Source organism: Salmo salar, chromosome ssa24 (genome assembly GCF_905237065.1).
Source record: "Salmo salar chromosome ssa24, Ssal_v3.1, whole genome shotgun sequence".
Classification (NCBI taxonomy): Eukaryota; Metazoa; Chordata; class Actinopteri; order Salmoniformes; family Salmonidae; genus Salmo; species Salmo salar.
The window spans coordinates 20,194,089-20,211,070 of record NC_059465.1 but is presented as its reverse complement, the minus strand read 5'-3'; the positions used below and the strand labels follow the sequence as shown (position 1 = coordinate 20,211,070).

Below are 16,982 nucleotides of genomic sequence, written 5' to 3'. Positions count from 1 at the left end.
GGACTGCCAGAGTGTTAAGCATATCTCAGTTTAGGTCACCTAACAGAATGAACTCTGAAGATAGATGGTGGGCAATCAATTCACATATGGTGTCCAGGGCACAGCTAGGAGCTGAGGGGGGTCTATAACAGACGGCAACAGTGAGAGACGTTTTTCTTTAGAGATTCATTTTTAAAATTAGAAGCTCAAACTGTTTGGGCATAGACCCGGAAAGTATGACAGCCTACAAAGTTCTATCTCTAGAGTAGATTGTAACTCCTCCCCCTTTGGCAGTTCGATCTTGACAGAAAATGTTGTAGTTGGGTATGGAAATGTCAGATTTTTTGGTGGCCTTCTTAAAACAGGATTCAGACACGGCAAGGACATCAGGGTTAGCGGAGTGTGCTAAAGCAGTGAGCACGCAACTATAGTGTGCTCTACTGTGTACTCTATTCTACTGTACAATACAGGACTGTGCTGTACTGTACTACACGACACTGTACTCTACTTTACTGTCCAAACTTGTGAAACATAGACGTCTATGATTGGTTCAGATTTGGTTCAGACCAGACCAAATCTGAACAAATCATGGACGTATATGTTTTGGACAAACGAAGGCCGGTCCGGACGGCCAGGGCGGACTGACCAAACTACTTTTCAATGTCCATGGACTTCCGGTGTCGGACCGTGCACAGCGGGTGAGGATGTTGGTTACAGTAAATGCCTAAATCAGCGGTGGGCAACTCCAGTCCTCGAGGACCTGATTGGTGTCACGCTTTTCTCCATCCCTAGCAAACACAGATGATTAATCAAATTGCATTCTAAACTGAAGATCATGATTAGGTGATTATTGGAGTCAGGTGTGTTAGCTGGGGCTGGGGCAAAACTGTGACACCAATCAGGCCCTCGAGGACTGGAATTGCTGTCAGTAAGATCCGGGAGAGATTACATTCATTGGAGAGAGAGAGGAGAGAAGAGGGAGAAGAGAGAGAGACAGGGGTTGTCCAGATTTTTCACACTTGCTTTGACTATCAGATGACAGAAAGAGAAAGTTTCAGCTGAACATAACAGTATGCCAGTGGAAGGGAGGACAGTAGCAGGTGACTCTGGTTTGTGACTACTGTACTGTGCTGTCCAAACTTGTGAAACATAGACGTCTGATTGGTTCAGCCAATTCAATTGCAGAAATTCTGTTAACGATTTTTCTGAAATTCTGTTACCGATTTGGTAACAGAATGAGTTTATCACTTAATTCAGAAACAAAATTGATTTCAGTAAAAACTCTAATTGATAGTTCTAACTTTACTTGCTAGTTATGTGAACTTTCATTGTCCTCCCTCCTCAATTAGAAAATATCTTAAAGATATTTGGGCTTTTGGCAACAAGGCAATGTTTCTTAAAATTACAGAACGCGGACAACATTTTCCTTAACTAAATATCAGTGTTGATATTAGTTGGCAGGGGTCTTTACTTCCACTTCATTGTGTGTTGATGTATTTCTAATAGCTTTAAATATTTCTTCTGGCAGATGTTTTCTAAGACCCCATTTCCCTCTGTTTGAAAAGAAATCAAAGCCTTTGCTTATTCCACATTTTTAGGATGGAAAATGGTAGAAAAATGTATATATGTATTTAATAATAAAATAAAATAAACAGACTCTTGGCTTCCATTTGACATGCTCCTATGAACTTCACATGTTGGTGCTCATGGATCCTTTTACATGGAAATTACCCTTACTGATCCTCTTTACTGATTATTCTCCCTGTGTGACCACCAGGACACCACATCTGGTACAGTAAAACTACAAACAACCTCTAAAAACCAACACCACTTTCACATAAAGGAAAGTAGGATCACTAGGAGACCTGGACTTCTCTAGTACTCAGTTTGCCTGAAAAAAAGTGATATTTTCCTATCGAAGACCCTGAGATGAGATCTGGAAAAGAACAGCTGACGTGGGCTTGAAATGCATTACAATGAAATGGCAATGCCTCTCACAGTGAGGGTGTTTTGAAAACAAACATGCATTTGAATTCCAATGGCAGCCAATAGTGTATTGCGTTAAGATGATTACCATCTGATGAAAAGGGCAAGTATCACTTTTCAGGTTTCATTCTGTGAATGCCAACCCTATCTGACTTCACACATGTTGGCTACAGTGTGGCAGCAGGGTGATACACTACACTCATGGCACATTTCCACATAGGATTTACCCAAAAGGCTCAGACTTTTCTGTTTCCATCTACGCGGGCCGGCACCTGTGTCTCAATGGGCCATGGCTCCGGCAGACCTGCTCTCACTTGGGGCCAAAGCTAGGCCACTGGTACTTTTCAGATATCATTTAAATAACAATGGCTAACTGTGAACTTCAACACCTTCTCACAACGCAACTGTTTTGATTGCGCAGAGGTTGTTGATTCTGATCTTTCCCTGTCAGCCCTAGCTATGGAAACATATTTTGTTACACTTAGTATACACTAGGGTAACACTGGTTTTCGAGTCAAAATGAGGCATCATTGTGCCTTCTGTGGCTGTATCTTTAAAATTCCTGAGAGAAAAATACAAACAAAATATCCAGGCACCACGAATAGTGAGGCAAACAGTGTTACAGTCTATGAAAAGCTTATAGTAAGAGGTGATTGGTGGTATTATGGAAGGTGGGAGTCTTGTAAATATTGTGCCCCTCTCCTTCTGTAAAAACAACTCCAGCTGTTATTCTTGAGCAAATGCTTACCTTGATACTTCCTCACACTGCAATTTGAGCCCAAGGCAGGAGAAAAAAAACATAACTAAAGGTGTAATTAGGAGAGATTCCGGAGAAGCCTCAGGCTAAAGCCCCAGATTCTAAGAGGGGATTACACTCCAATAAAAGCCTAGAAGTCTCATCAGGCACCACAGCAGAGATCAGTCCAGAGTCATATTATTGACACCATGAAGACAGCTTCAGCTGGAGAGCCACATGTCCAGAGCCTGTCTCTTCTAACGTATTTCAAACTCCATCAGGCCCATTAGCAGGATCTGATTTCCCACATTTATCCATGTCTAAAATGTCATCTTCAAATCATGACTGACATCGTGTTCTCCAATAACTCCCATATCGTATCTTTGCGATGCATTTTTATGGCTAGTGAAGAGTGGTAGCTACATAAGGTACAAATCAGAGATTAGAGAATTTACTTTAGAATTATCATAGTCATTAGTCAAGCTGAGATAGGCTTAAATATGCATTGTGTCATGAAGAGACATCCAAGCTTCTTTAAATAAATTAAAAAGGAGACTTTTAAAGAAACTACAGGTGGGGAAAACACTATTTCCAGATGAACAGTAATGGAGCTCAAATGAATAATTCAGACAAGTCAAAATGAATGACAAATGGGACTGAACTGTAAAGAAGTTCCCTTTTTGCTTGTTTAGCTCCTTATTATTGTTGCTTAATTAGGCATGCTTTGAGTCATTTAAATGAGCACTCCCAGAGCATTTGTTATTTCTTAGCATTGACAACAAACATATTGTTCCCACTAATGCACCCAGATTATGACCACACCATGGCACCCTAATCACCTGAAAATTACAGGAGCAAACCTATTGATGTAAACTACATTATGTGTGGGCTGGTTTGTATACGTTTCATCTTCCATGCATGGCTGCAAAGCCTTTAGATAACTAATTGCCTTGGGAGCTTTCTAGAAGCAGGTCCCAATAGTAACTAAATGGAGTTGTTCTATTTATTATTATTTGAAATTGTTTTTTTTGGGGGGGGGGTAGATCAGCATTAATACTGCAGATAGATTGTGGATTCCATCAATGTAATTGTCTGCACCATTTCCAAGAGTGTGCAAAGCTTTTTTGGTTACTACATGATTCCATATGTGTTATATCATAGTCGTGATGTCTTCACTATTATTCTACAATGTAGAAAATATAACAAATAAAGAAAAACCCTGGAATGAGTAGGTGTGTCCAAACCTTTGACTGGAACTGTATATATTGAGAAACAGACGCCTCACAAGTCCTCAACTGGCAGCTTCATTAAATAGTACCCGCAAAACACCAGTCTCAACGTCAACAGTGAAGAGGCGACTCCGGGATGCTGGCCTTCTAGGCAGAGTTCCTCTGTCCAGTGTCTGTGTTCTTTTCCCCATCTTAAGCTTTTCTTTTTATTGGTCAGTCTGAGATATGGCCTTTTCTTTGGAACTCTTCCTAGAAGCCCAGCATCCCGAAGTCGCCTCTTCACTGTTGACGTTGAGACTGGTGTTTTGCGGGTACTATTTAATGAAGCTGCCAGTTGAGGACTTGTGAGGCGTCTGTTTCTCAAACTAGACACTAATGTACTTTTCCTCTTGCTCAGTTGTGCACCGTGGCCTCCCACTCCTCTTTCTATTCTGGTTAGAGCCAGTTTGCGCTGTTCTGTGGAGGGAGTAGTATACAGCGTTGTACGAGATCTTCAGTTTCTTGGCAATTTCTCGCATGGAATAGCTTTCATTTTTCAGAACAAGAATAGACTGACGAGTTTCAGAAGAAAGTTCTTTGTTTCTTGGCCATTTTGAGCCTGTAATCGAACCCTCAAATGCTGATGCTCCAGATACTCAACGAGTCTAAAGCAGGCCAGTTTTATTGCTTCTTTAAATCAGAACAGTTTTAAGCTGTGACAACATTATTGCAAAAGGGTTTTCTAATGATCAATTAGCCTTTTAAAATGATAAACTTGGATTAGCCAACACAACATGTCATTGGAACACAGGAGTGATGGTTGCTGATAATGGGCCTCTGTACGTCTATGTAGATATTCCATTAATAAAAATCTGCCGTTTCCAGCTACAATAGTAATTTACAACATTAACAATGTCTACACTGTATTTCTGATCAATTTTATGTTATTTTAAAATGGACAAATCTTTTTTGCTTTTCTTTTAAAAACAAGGACATTTCTAAGTGACCCCAAACTTTTGAACGGTAACGTTAGTATATAACATTCTATTGGTTGCAAGAATTTTGTATAATAATTTAAATGGAAAAACTAAAAGTTTTGAATCCAGCGTTATTTTGTGTATTAGTTCATAAACCATGTGTCATGGAATCGGTACATCGAAAATCTCTTCCCAACTATTTTGTAATATATATATGGCACAGCTGTTAATTGTTTGGTCCTTAAATGAAACTAGTATACCTTTTTAACCAATTTTTCTTTAACCAATTTCGGTCTTTAATGCAGGGCCGACAAGTTCTTTACTTTCTCCCCCTTCCACTTGCCTCTTCCATTTTTGCGGTATTGCTGCAATAAGCACACCTTTCCATATAGTTTTGTTAGCTGCATGTATGACATAACTCCACCAGTCATATTTATGATATCATTTACAAAGACTATACCGTTAATTTATTTTTCTCCAAAAATAAGAGATGGAGAGTTTAGTTCTAAAATCAACAAACCATATAACAGACATTAAAAAACTATTGGTTTACAACAACGCTGATATTTTAGATGTTTTTGTTTTGTTGAGTAATATAATCACCTATCAAATTCTCTCCCAATGACAAACATCTGGCTCTTGCTGTCTAAATCACACAAGTAACATTTCACTAGATCTGTTAGAGAATAACCTTACCCGCTGGGATCACATTTTTTGAGGAGTGATTTATATTCAGTGATTTAAATATCCAGGTTTTGAACCCTTGAGTAGCACATGTGAGGTCTCTTAGAGAACATGGCCTCAAGCTACAAGCTCCCTCTGGGGCACACTATCAACAGCGCAGGACACCTGAAATTAATTAGGGAATTATCCAACTAGACTCTTCAGATGACAAAGACATCAGAGTAGACAGCTGCCTTCCAAACATCCCCTATCACCCATGATCCATTGTTTATTATCAAGTCAGAAACTATCTCATAGTCAAATGCATAAGTAATGGTGGGGATGATTAAAGGCTTGGGTTGACTGCATGCATGCAATCCTCAGGGCCAGTTAACAGCTCCTAGATAAGCTGCCAATGGGCTTCACTCACCTTATGCTGGCGTGGCCAGTCTGCCCAGCCTGCCCTCCACCTTCCAGCAGCTCTGCCCTGGCATGGCGTGAATGACCTACAGTACAGTCTGTGGGAACTGCTAGGGACAGTCAGAGGGGAGAGGAGGGGGGTGGGGGAGACAGGAAAACCACTTGCATAAGCGAGGGCTGCTTGAGGCTGGTCTCCTCCTCACCCTCCCTATAGGCTACAGCACGTCTCTTGGTAACGCTTACAGCAGAGGAGCTCAAATGCAGGGCAAAGCCTGTTGTAGCCCACAGACTTCAAATTAAATGATGTCAGAATACAAATTAGAAGGATATATGATTTAAAATCCAACAGACTCATCCCTTGAAAGAAGCTCCTTGGAGATTAAGTCATCTACCCCATAATGCAAACTCAAATGTCACGTCAGTTTCTGCTCTCTTGAAGATCTATCATGATTTAAATACAGGAGACATTGAGCGTGACTTGCATTTTTTATATAGAATTATAGAATCCACTCATTTTTTATAAAGAACTATTTTATATAGAAAATGAGTGGATCTAATCTTAATAGGTTTTTACAGTAAACAAGTTGCTGGGATGCTGCCATGGTTGGAGCTCTGAACTAAGGCGTTTTCCATCAGATAACCTGTTTTAAAATGGATTTTCCCCATTTACAATTTATATTAATCAATTTGTAATGTTAGCAATTCTATTTTGCTCAAGTAAACAATTTATTGTTGAACTTATTGTTTAATCTTGTAATCTTGTAAGCGCACTAACCACTGTTGACCTAAAGCTAACCTTGAAAGCAGCAGACTGCTATCAAATTGACTAAATGCAATGGTATCCTTTAGTAAAAATCGATACAGGCACTAGCGATGGAACACTACACCACTGTCGATTGCTGACAGTGGTTGTCACCTTTTGCGAGAGAGCATGAGTAAGTCAGTGAGCGAGTCATTGAGTGAAGAAGTTTGAGTGAGACAGCTGAAATGGGGCGGAGGCTAGAAATGGGTGGGTGTTGTACTTAACCGTCTTTCCAGAACCTGTCCTTAACATTGCCCACGGGTACGTGTGAACATATTAACCCACTGTTCAAATGATGATGGGACTGGTCTACCATCACTACTAAAATAAGTAATTTCTTGACATGTGTGATTCCTTGACATTTGTTTGTTTGATTTTGGTCATTTGCTCTGTCTAGACAAATTAAAGATATCATGTTAGGTCAATGGAATAAGCAACGAGCAAACAACTGACACCTCGGACCTTTGATCTTTAGCAAACACTGCACATTTTTGTTTATGTGGCATCCTCAATTCCAGCCCATTCAAACCTTACTTGAAGACATACTTGGTTACATTTAGGAATCCCACTTGGAGCACTTGTACTGATTGATTTACTCTGCTTCCAGGGGGCTCCTAACCATTCAATCCCGATTTGAAGACATACTTGTTTACATTTAGGAATCCCACTTGGAGCACTTGTACTGATTGAGTTACTCTGCTTCCAGGGGGCTCCTAACCATGAGTCATGTGTCAGTTATCCTCTTGCATATCAGATCCCACATTTTCCTATTTATAAGTAAAACAATTTGCCTGGACAACTGAGATGACAAATACTATAACTTTGCTCCCCTAAACACATCTATGTAGATAGTAGAGGAAGCAACCTCTTGAACCCCCTGTAAAAACATCTCACGTAATCACGCCTTACTACATACAAGAAAAGTATAAACAAGCTATATGAAATTAGAGCAATGTGTGTGTGATGGATTCTGTATTGCAAAACACCACTTTTATTATGTTCTGCCTCTGGTCATTTCCATGTAAAAGGACCCATGAGCACCAACATGTGAAGTTCATGGGAGCATGTCAAATTGGGTGTCAAATGAAAGCTAAGAGTTTATATATATATATTTTATATACAATTGAAGTCGGAAGTTTACAAATACATTTAAACTCCGTTTTTCACAATTCCTGACATTTAATCCTAGTAAAAGTTCCCTGTTTTAGGTCAGTTAGGATCACCACTTAATTTTAAGAATGTGAAATGTCAGAATAATAGTAGAGAGAATTATTTATTTCAGCTTTTATTTCTTTAATTCCCAGTGGGTCAGAAGTTTACATACACCCAAATAGTATTGGTAGCATTGCCTTTAAATTGTTTAACTTGGGTCAAACGTTTCAGGTAGCCTTCCACAAGCTTCCACAATAAGTTGGGTGAACTTTGGCCCATTCCTCCTGACAGAGCTGGTGTAACTGAGTCAGGTTTGTAGGCCTCCTTGCTCGCACACGCTTTTTCAGTTCTGCCCACAGATTTTCTATAGTATTGAGGTCAGGGCTTTGTGATGGCCACTCCAATACCTTGACTTTTCTGTCCTTAAGCCATTTTGCCACAACTTTGGAAGTATGCTTGGTGTTTATACTTGCGTACTATTGTTTGTACAGATGAACATGGTACCTTCAGGCGTTTGGAAATTGCCCCCAAGGATGAACCAGACTTGTGGAGGTCTTAGATCTTGGCTGATTTCTTTTGATTTTCCCATGATGTCAAGCAAAGAGGCACTGAGTTTGAAGGTAGGCCTTGAAATACATCCACAGGTACACCTCCAATTGACTCAAATTATGTCAATTAGCCTATCAGAAGCTTCTAAAGCCATGACATCATTTTCTGGAATTTTCCAAGCTGTTTAAAGGCACAGTCAACTTAGTGTATGTACATTTCTGACTCACTGGAATTGTGATACAGTGAATTATAAGTTAAATAATCTGTCTGTAAACAATTGTTGTAAAAATGACTTGTGTCATGCAAAGTCGATGTGCTAACTGACTTGTCAAAACTATAGTTTGTTAACAAGAAATTTGTGGAGTGGTTGAAAAACTAGTTTTAATGACTCCAACCTAAGTGTATGTAGACTTCCGACTTCAACTGTACGTACGTACGTACGTACGTACGTACGTATGTATGTATGTATGTATGTATGTATGTATGTATGGGAAACTATGCAGTATTTTTTTTTTTTTATGTGTTATTTCTTACATTGTTACCCCAGGAAATCTTAGGTTTTATTACATACAGTCGGGAGGAACTATTGGATATAAGAGTAACGTCAACTCACCAACATTACGACCAGGAATACGATTTTCCCGAAGCGGATCCTCTGTTTGGCCCACCACCCAGGACAATGGATCGGATCCCAGCCGGCGACCCAAAACAACGGCGCCGCAGAAGAAGGGGCAGACGGAGCGGTCTTCTGGCAAGGCTCCATAGACGGGTACATCGCGCACCGCTCCCGAGCATACTCCTCGCCAATGTCCAGTCTCTTGACAACAAGGTAGACGAAATCCGAGCAAGAGTTGCCTTCCAGAGAGACATCAGAGACTGTAACGTTCTTTGTTTCACGGAAACATGGCTAACTCGTGACATGCTATCGGAGTCGGTACAGCCACCTGGTTACTTCACGAATCGTGCCGACAGAAACAAGCATCTCTCTGGTAAGAAGAAGGGCGGGGGTGTATGCCTTATGATTAACGAGACGTGGTGTGATCATAACAACATACAGGAACTCAAGTCATTTTGTTCACCTGACTTAGAATTCCTCACAATCAAATGCCGACTGCATTATCTACCAAGAGAATTTTCTTCGATCATAATCACAGTCGTGTATATTCCCCCCAAGCAGACACATCGACGGCCCTGAAAGAACTTCATTCAACTCTATGTAAACTGGAAACCACATATCCTGAGGCTGCATTTATTGTAGCTGGGGATTTTAACAAGGCTAATCTGAAAACAAGGCTTCCTAAATTCTATCCGCACATCGATTGCGCAACATGGGCTGGCAAAACCATAGATCATTGTTATTCTAACTTCCGCGATGCATATAAGGCCCTCCCCCGCCCTCCATTCGGAAAAGCTGACCACAACTCCATTTTGTTGCTCCCAGCCTATAGACAGAAACTAAAACAGGAAGCACCCGCGCTCAGGTCTGTTCAACGCTGGTCCGACCAATCTGATTCCACGCTTCATGATTGCTTCGATCACGTGGACTGGGATATGTTCCGCATAGCGGCGGACAACAACATTGATGAATACGCTGATTCGGTGAGCGAGTTCATTAACAAGTGCATCGGTGATGTTGTACCCACAGCGTCTATTAAAACATTCCCAAACCAGAAACCGTGGATTGATGGCAGCATTCGCAAAACTGAAAGCGCGAACCACTGCTTTTAATCAGGGCAAGGTGACCCGGAAACATGACCGAATACAAACAGTGTAGCTATTCCCTCCGCAAGGCAATCAAACAAGCTAAGCGTCAGTATAGAGACAAAGTGGAGTCCTGCGGGCTCTCCTTCACTGCAGCCAACGTGAGTAAAACATTTAAACGTGTTAACCCTCGCAAGGCTGCAGGCCCAGACGGCATCCCCGGCCACGTCCTCAGAGCATGCGCAGAGCAGCTGGCTGGTGTGTTTACGGACATATTCAATCAATCCTTATCCCAGTCTGCTGTTCCCACATGCTTCAAGAGGGCCACCATTGTTCCTGTTCCCAAGAAAGCTAAGGTAACTGAGCTAAATGACTACCGCCCCGTAACACTCACTTCCCTCATCATGAAGTGCTTTGAGAGACTAGTCAAGGACCATATCACCTCCACCCTACCTGACACCCACTCCAATTTGCTTACCGCCCCAATAGGTCCACAGACAACGCAATCACACTGCACACTGCTCTAACCCATCTGGACAAGAGGAATACCTATGTAAGAATGCTGTTCATCGATTACAGCTCAGCATTTAACACCATAGTACCCTCCAGACTCGTCATTAAGCTCGAGACCCTGGGTCTCGACCCCACCCTGTGCAACTGGGTCCTGGACTTCCTGACGCTCCACCCCGCTGATCCTCAACACTGGGGCCCCACAAGGGTGTCTCAGCCCTCTCCTGTACTCCCTGTTCACCCAGGACTACGTGGCCATGCACGCCTCCAACTCAATCATCAAGTTTGCAGACAACACTACAGTGGTAGGCTTGATTACCAACAACGGCGAGATGGCCTACAGGGAAGAGGTGAGGGCCCTCGGAGTCTGGTGCCAGGAAAATAACCACAACAGTCAATTTTAACAAAACAAAGGAGATGATCGTGGACTTCAGGAAACAACAGAGGGAGCAGCCCTCTATCCACAGACGGGACAGTAGTGGAGAAAGTGCAAAGTTAAGTTCCTCGGCATACACATCATGGACAAACTGAAATGGTCCACCCACACAGACAGCGTGGTGAAGAAGGCGCAGCAGCGCCTCAGGAGGCTGAAGAAATTCGGCTTGTCACCAAAAACACTCAAACTTTTACAGATGCACAATCGAGAGCATCCTGTCGGGCTGTATCACCGCCTGGTACGGCAACTGCTCCGCCCATAACCGTAAGGCTATCCAGAGGGTAGTGAGGTCTGCACAACGCATCACCGGGGGCAAACTACCTGTCCTCCAGGACACCTACACCAACCGATGTCACAGGAAGGCCAAAAAGATGAAGGACAACAACCACCCGAGTCACTGCCTGTTCACCCCGCTATCATCCAGAAGGCGAGGTCAGTATAGGTGCATCAAAGCGGGGACTTCTATCTCAAGGCCATCAGACTGTTAAACAGCCATCAATAACATTGAGTGGCTGCTGCCAACATACTGACTCAACTCTGGCCACTTTAATAATGGAAAAATGTATTTAATAAATGTATCACTAGCCATTTTAAACAATGCCACTAATGTTTACATACCCTACATCACTCATCTCATATGTATATACTGTACTCTATACCATCTACTTCATCTTTATGTAATAAATGTATCACTAGCCACTTTAAACAATGCCACTTAATATAATGCGTACATGCCCTACATTACTCATCTCATATGTATATACTGTACTCTATACCATCTATTGCATCTTGCCTATGCTGTTCGGCCATCACGCATTCATATATTTTTATGTACATATTCTTATTCATTCCTTTACACTTGTGTGTATAAGGTAGTTGTGAAATTGTTAGGTTAGATATTACTGCATGGTCGGAACTAGAAGCACAAGCATTTCGCTACACTCGCATTAACATCTGCTAACCATGTGTATGTGACAAATACAATTTGATATATATTTGTTTTTTTAATTTTAATTTTAATTAAGGCATATATAAATTAACACAATGTTGAACTAATATCAATATTTAGTTTAGGATCACTTTTTCTGCCTTCTGTAAGTTTAAGAAACATTGCCTTGTGCTTAGAAATTCATATCTTTAAGATATTTTCTAATTTCTCTTTCCCTTGTGAGGAGGGAGGATAATGAAAGTTCACAGAAGTAACAAGGAAAGGTGGACCTATCAGTTAGTTTGTGTTTTCACTGATATACATTTTGTTTATGAATTATTAAGTGATTAAAACTGAAGTCTGGAACCCTCTCTCTCTCTCTCCATCTCTTTCCTTCTACCTCATCCCCATACTATTACTTACCCTCTTGCACCCCAGTATCTCTACTTGCACATCATCATCTGCACATCTACCACTCCAGTATTAATGCTAAATTCTAATTATTTTCACCTCTAGAGCCTATTTATTGCCTACCTCCCTACTCTTCTACATTTGCACACACTGTACATCGATTTTTCTATTTTTCTTTTGTGTTATTGACTCTGTTTGTTTATGTGTAACTCTGTGTTGTTGTTTTTGGTCACACTGCTTTGCTTTATCTTTGCCAGGTCGCAGTTGTAAATGAGAACTTGTTCTCAACTGGCCTACCTGGTTAAATAAAGGTGAAATAAAATAAAAAATAAAAATGAACGCGACCTCTCCCAACTCTTACAGACACCTACCCATGAGCCCCCTCTCTTTCCTATGTAATTCTATAACCAGCATCCTCCACCAAATCAGAACCATTCATAGATGGCTATGCTTGGACAGCACAGTACAGTAAAGAAAAATAAAGTAGAGCTTAGTACAATACAGTTGAGCACACTATAATGTGCTGTACTGAATCCTATTTAGCATACATCACCATGAAGAGAATGACATTCAACATATCCATAATTATGCATTTCTGTGTAGTATAGATCAGGGACCCATGATGAATATCCGTTACCAAGTGTAAATCCACTTCACTTACTGTAGTTCAATAACCAAAATATATATATTTTTAAAACGCAAGGTGTCATGTCATAGCTGACACCCAATCATTTCTGCAGACATCTTTGAATCTTAATTCGGAGCAGATATTTGGAAAACGTGGTCACATAAAAAACAGAGGGAGATATTCCTGAAATTCTGTCCCAACTTTGCATCTGCACAGCTCTTCCAGTAAATGTGTTTTTGACAAATGTTCATTGTACATTTTTAAAAGTAGTCCTTGATCATAGCGTTATATGGTTTGTTCAACTTTTAAATCATTAGTTTTGGTTTGGCATACATTGTAAGTGAAAAATCTTAGTCTCAGCGCAATTCCGTTTCCATGGAATTGCCCAAATATAGTGGCTGGTATCATGCTCAACCCAGCTTCTACTCAGTAGTTTAACAGGACAAAGAATCCAGGCCACTGGACTGAGGATACATGAAGACAGAGGAGGAGAAGTAGGAGGAGGAGAACTGAACTAACAGGGACATGAAGGACTTTACACATACCCTTCGTCTGCCTGATGCTGTCAAGCACGAACGAGACAGACACAAGCGCCAAGCAATTTAAGTACCAGGAGCCATGTCTCTTGTCTGTACCATAAATGCCTTCAGCAGATGGGGAAAATTATCTCTAGAAATTCACCAAAGACACTTTGGGAGACAGTGAATTCACAGCACATTGTTTATTACGATGACAACTGAGATATGCTCTTCCACACAAAATATATATGCCTATTCTGTTCTGAATGTTGTCATATTTGTAGAAATAAACTAGCCAGAGGATGGTGTAATCAGATCTTGATGTAATCAGAATGTATTGATTGGATTTAATTAGGCTACACATCTTACCTGGGTTATAAATGAAGCACCCCTACAACCATAGCCATAGTTTGGGGGTGGGGGTGGTGCAGCTCAGCTAAACCTAGGGTATGGCAAAGCGGGGTGTGTAGAAATACACCCGCCAGTTGAAGCTCATTTACTCTACTTATACACAATTTTAAAACAATAAAATGCTATTTGGAGAACAGCAAAAACAAACAGAAATGTCCCCCAGGCATTATCACGTCAATATTAGGTTTAAATTTCTGTGAAATGGCGTGTACAATGCACTACTCAACCTCATACATATGCTACACAGACTAATTTAGCCTACTTGGGGAACAGCGCAACATGAAGAAATAGATGCAGAATACACGCTATCAAGGCCGACATTGACACTATGCCAGAAAAATCCTGCACATGTATTGAAATAAAAGGCATACATAAAAGGAATTACTTAGGCCTACAATCGACAAGGTCAAACAACTCGACCAAGGAATGACGAAAAACCTACGCATTAAGGCAGCGTTCGTGATTCAGCACCGCTGAATGGACAGCGCCTCGGTACAGGTAGTGTATCTGTATGTAAATAGTCTGTCTGTAAACAATTGTTGGAAAAATGACTTGTGTCTTGCAAAAAGTAGATGTCCTAACCGACTTGCCAAAACTATAGTTTGTTCTCAAGAATTTTGTGGAGGGGTTGAAAAACAAGTTTCAATGACTCCAACTTAAGTGTATGTAAACTTCCGACTTCAACTGTATATATAATTTTAAAAAGCAGCCAACAAGTGCTCAACATATGTGGGAACTCATTCGAGACTGTTGGAAATGCATTCCAGGTGAAGCTGGTTGAGAGAATGCCAAGAGTTTGCAAAGCTGTCAACAGGGCAAAGGGTGGCTACTTTGAAGAATGTATAAAATACAATATCTTGATTTGTTTAACACTTTTTGTGGGCACCACATGACTCCATATGTTTTATTTCATAGTTGGGATGTCTTCACTTTTATTCTACAATGTAGAATTAGTAAAAATAAAGAAAAACCCTTGAATGAGTAGGTGTGCCCAAACCTTTGACTGGTACTGTGTATATATCTTGGCTGTTGTTTGTTTACGTGGTATTTCTCTCATCATATGGATAGTCTCCCATAGCCTAGGTTGTAGGCATAGCCGTGGGAAGTAGGGGTGCTGCTGCACCCCCTGAAAAATTGGAATAAAAAAAACTATATTATGCACTGGGCCTTAACCAGTTCTGTATTAGCATTTCGATATAGCCGTCTCTAGCGTGCCGAAAAATCTCAGCACCCCCCTCCAGCAGAGGCAACAACAAGAAACGTAGACTAAAATCATACCAATCCATATTTAAAATTGCAATGGCTGTTTACCTGTAAAGGCTGGCTTTAGGACCATGCAAAGCATTGGAGAGCAGCTTCTAGCCTGTGCGCCTTTTTCTGTCACTTTTAGAAAGCAGAGGGCAGAGACAGTGCCATTTCCTTTGCCGATAAGCTGTTTAGGCAGTGTGCTGATTGCTTTGAATTTGATGTTGGCATTTGAACTTGGTCTTGTAAGCCTTGTTGTAATCTGATAGCCAGGGGTTCATTTTAATTGGGAGGAGGGGAGTCCTTTTTTGAAACCAAAAGCTGTTTTATTGCTATTAAAATATAGGTTGTGATAGCTGTAAGCCTAATTTATTATTTTCATTTATTCGTCCAGCAGGCTATCGCAATTTTGGTTTCAAGTAGGCCTATTGGTATGAAAATAAACTACTGAACAAGAGCATTTTCCAAAAATACATGTCTTGTTTTTGGTTTCGAAGACAAAAACAATTGCAGGCTATAACAAATGTGCAGTGACAGAATGATAATTGAGATCATGCAAATAATTAATGATTATCTAGTTGGGCTAACTTTTTTTACTTCTTGCTATAGCTGGCAGTACCTACAGTTGAAGTCGGAAGTTTACATACACTTAGGTTGGAGTCATTAAAACTCTTTTTTTCAACCACTCCACAAATGTCTTATTAACAAACTATAGTTTTGGCAAGTCTGTTGTGTCATGCACAAAGTAGATGTCCTAAGTAATTAATCCAACAATTGTTTACAGACATATTATTTCATTTATAAATCACTGTAAAACATGTTTTTTACATACACTAAATTGACTGTGCCTTTAAACAGCTTGGAAAATTCCCGAAAATTTGGTACAAAAGGTACAGGTACAAAAGTATCTATATCCACAGTAAAACGAGTCCTATATCGACATAACCTGAAAGGCCGCTCAGCAAGGAAGAAGCCACTGCACCAAAACCGCCATAAAAAAGCCAGACAACGGTTTGCAACTGCACATGGGGACAAAGATTGTACTTTTTGGAGAAATGTCCTATGGTCTGATGAAACAAAAATAAAACTGTTTGGCCATAATTACCATCGTTATGTTAAGAAGAAAAAAGGGGGAGGCTTGCAAGCAGCTTGCAAAGATCGTACTTTTTGGAGAAATGTCTTCTGGTCTGATGAAACAAAAATAAAACGGTTTGGCCATAATTACCATCGTTATGTTAAAAAGGAAAAAGGGGGGTGCTTGCAAGCCGAAGAACACCATCCCAACCGTGAAGCACGGGTGGCAGCATCATGTTGTGGGGGTGCTTTGCTGCAGGGGGGACTGGTGCACTTCACAAAATAGATGGCATCATGAGGATGGAAAATTATGTGGATATATTGAAGAAACATCTCAAGACATCAGTCAGGAAGTTAAAGCTTGGTTGCAAATGGGTCTTCGAAATGGACAATAACCCCAAGCATACTTCCAAAGTTGTGGCAAAATGGCTTAAGGACAACAAAGTCAAGGTATTGGAGTGGCCATCACAAAGCCCTGACCTCAATCCTATAGAACATTTGTTGGCATAACTGAAAAAGCGTGTGCGAGCTAGGAGGCCTACAAACCTGACTCAGTTACACCAGCTCTGTCAGGGGGAATGAGCCAAAATTCACTGAACTTATTGTGGGAAGCTTGTGTAAGGCTACCCAAAACGTTTGACCCAAGTT

At 40.8% G+C, this 16,982-nt stretch overlaps 1 protein-coding gene across 3 annotated transcripts in view; it reads right to left on the bottom strand.

Annotated features, from left to right (window-relative positions):
• The window catches only part of LOC106585594 (bone morphogenetic protein 1), a 68,569-nt gene that overhangs the window by 49,317 nt on the left and 2,270 nt on the right, over positions 1–16,982 (bottom strand). The window contains exon 1 of one of the 3 annotated variants that reach the window (XM_045706703.1): positions 5,980–5,998. The exons of the other annotated variants lie outside the window; for them this stretch is intronic. The gene's annotated coding sequence lies outside the window, so the exon portion shown is untranslated. Of the gene's footprint in view, positions 1–5,979; positions 5,999–16,982 lie in introns of those variants that run through there. 3 annotated transcript variants of the gene reach the window in all.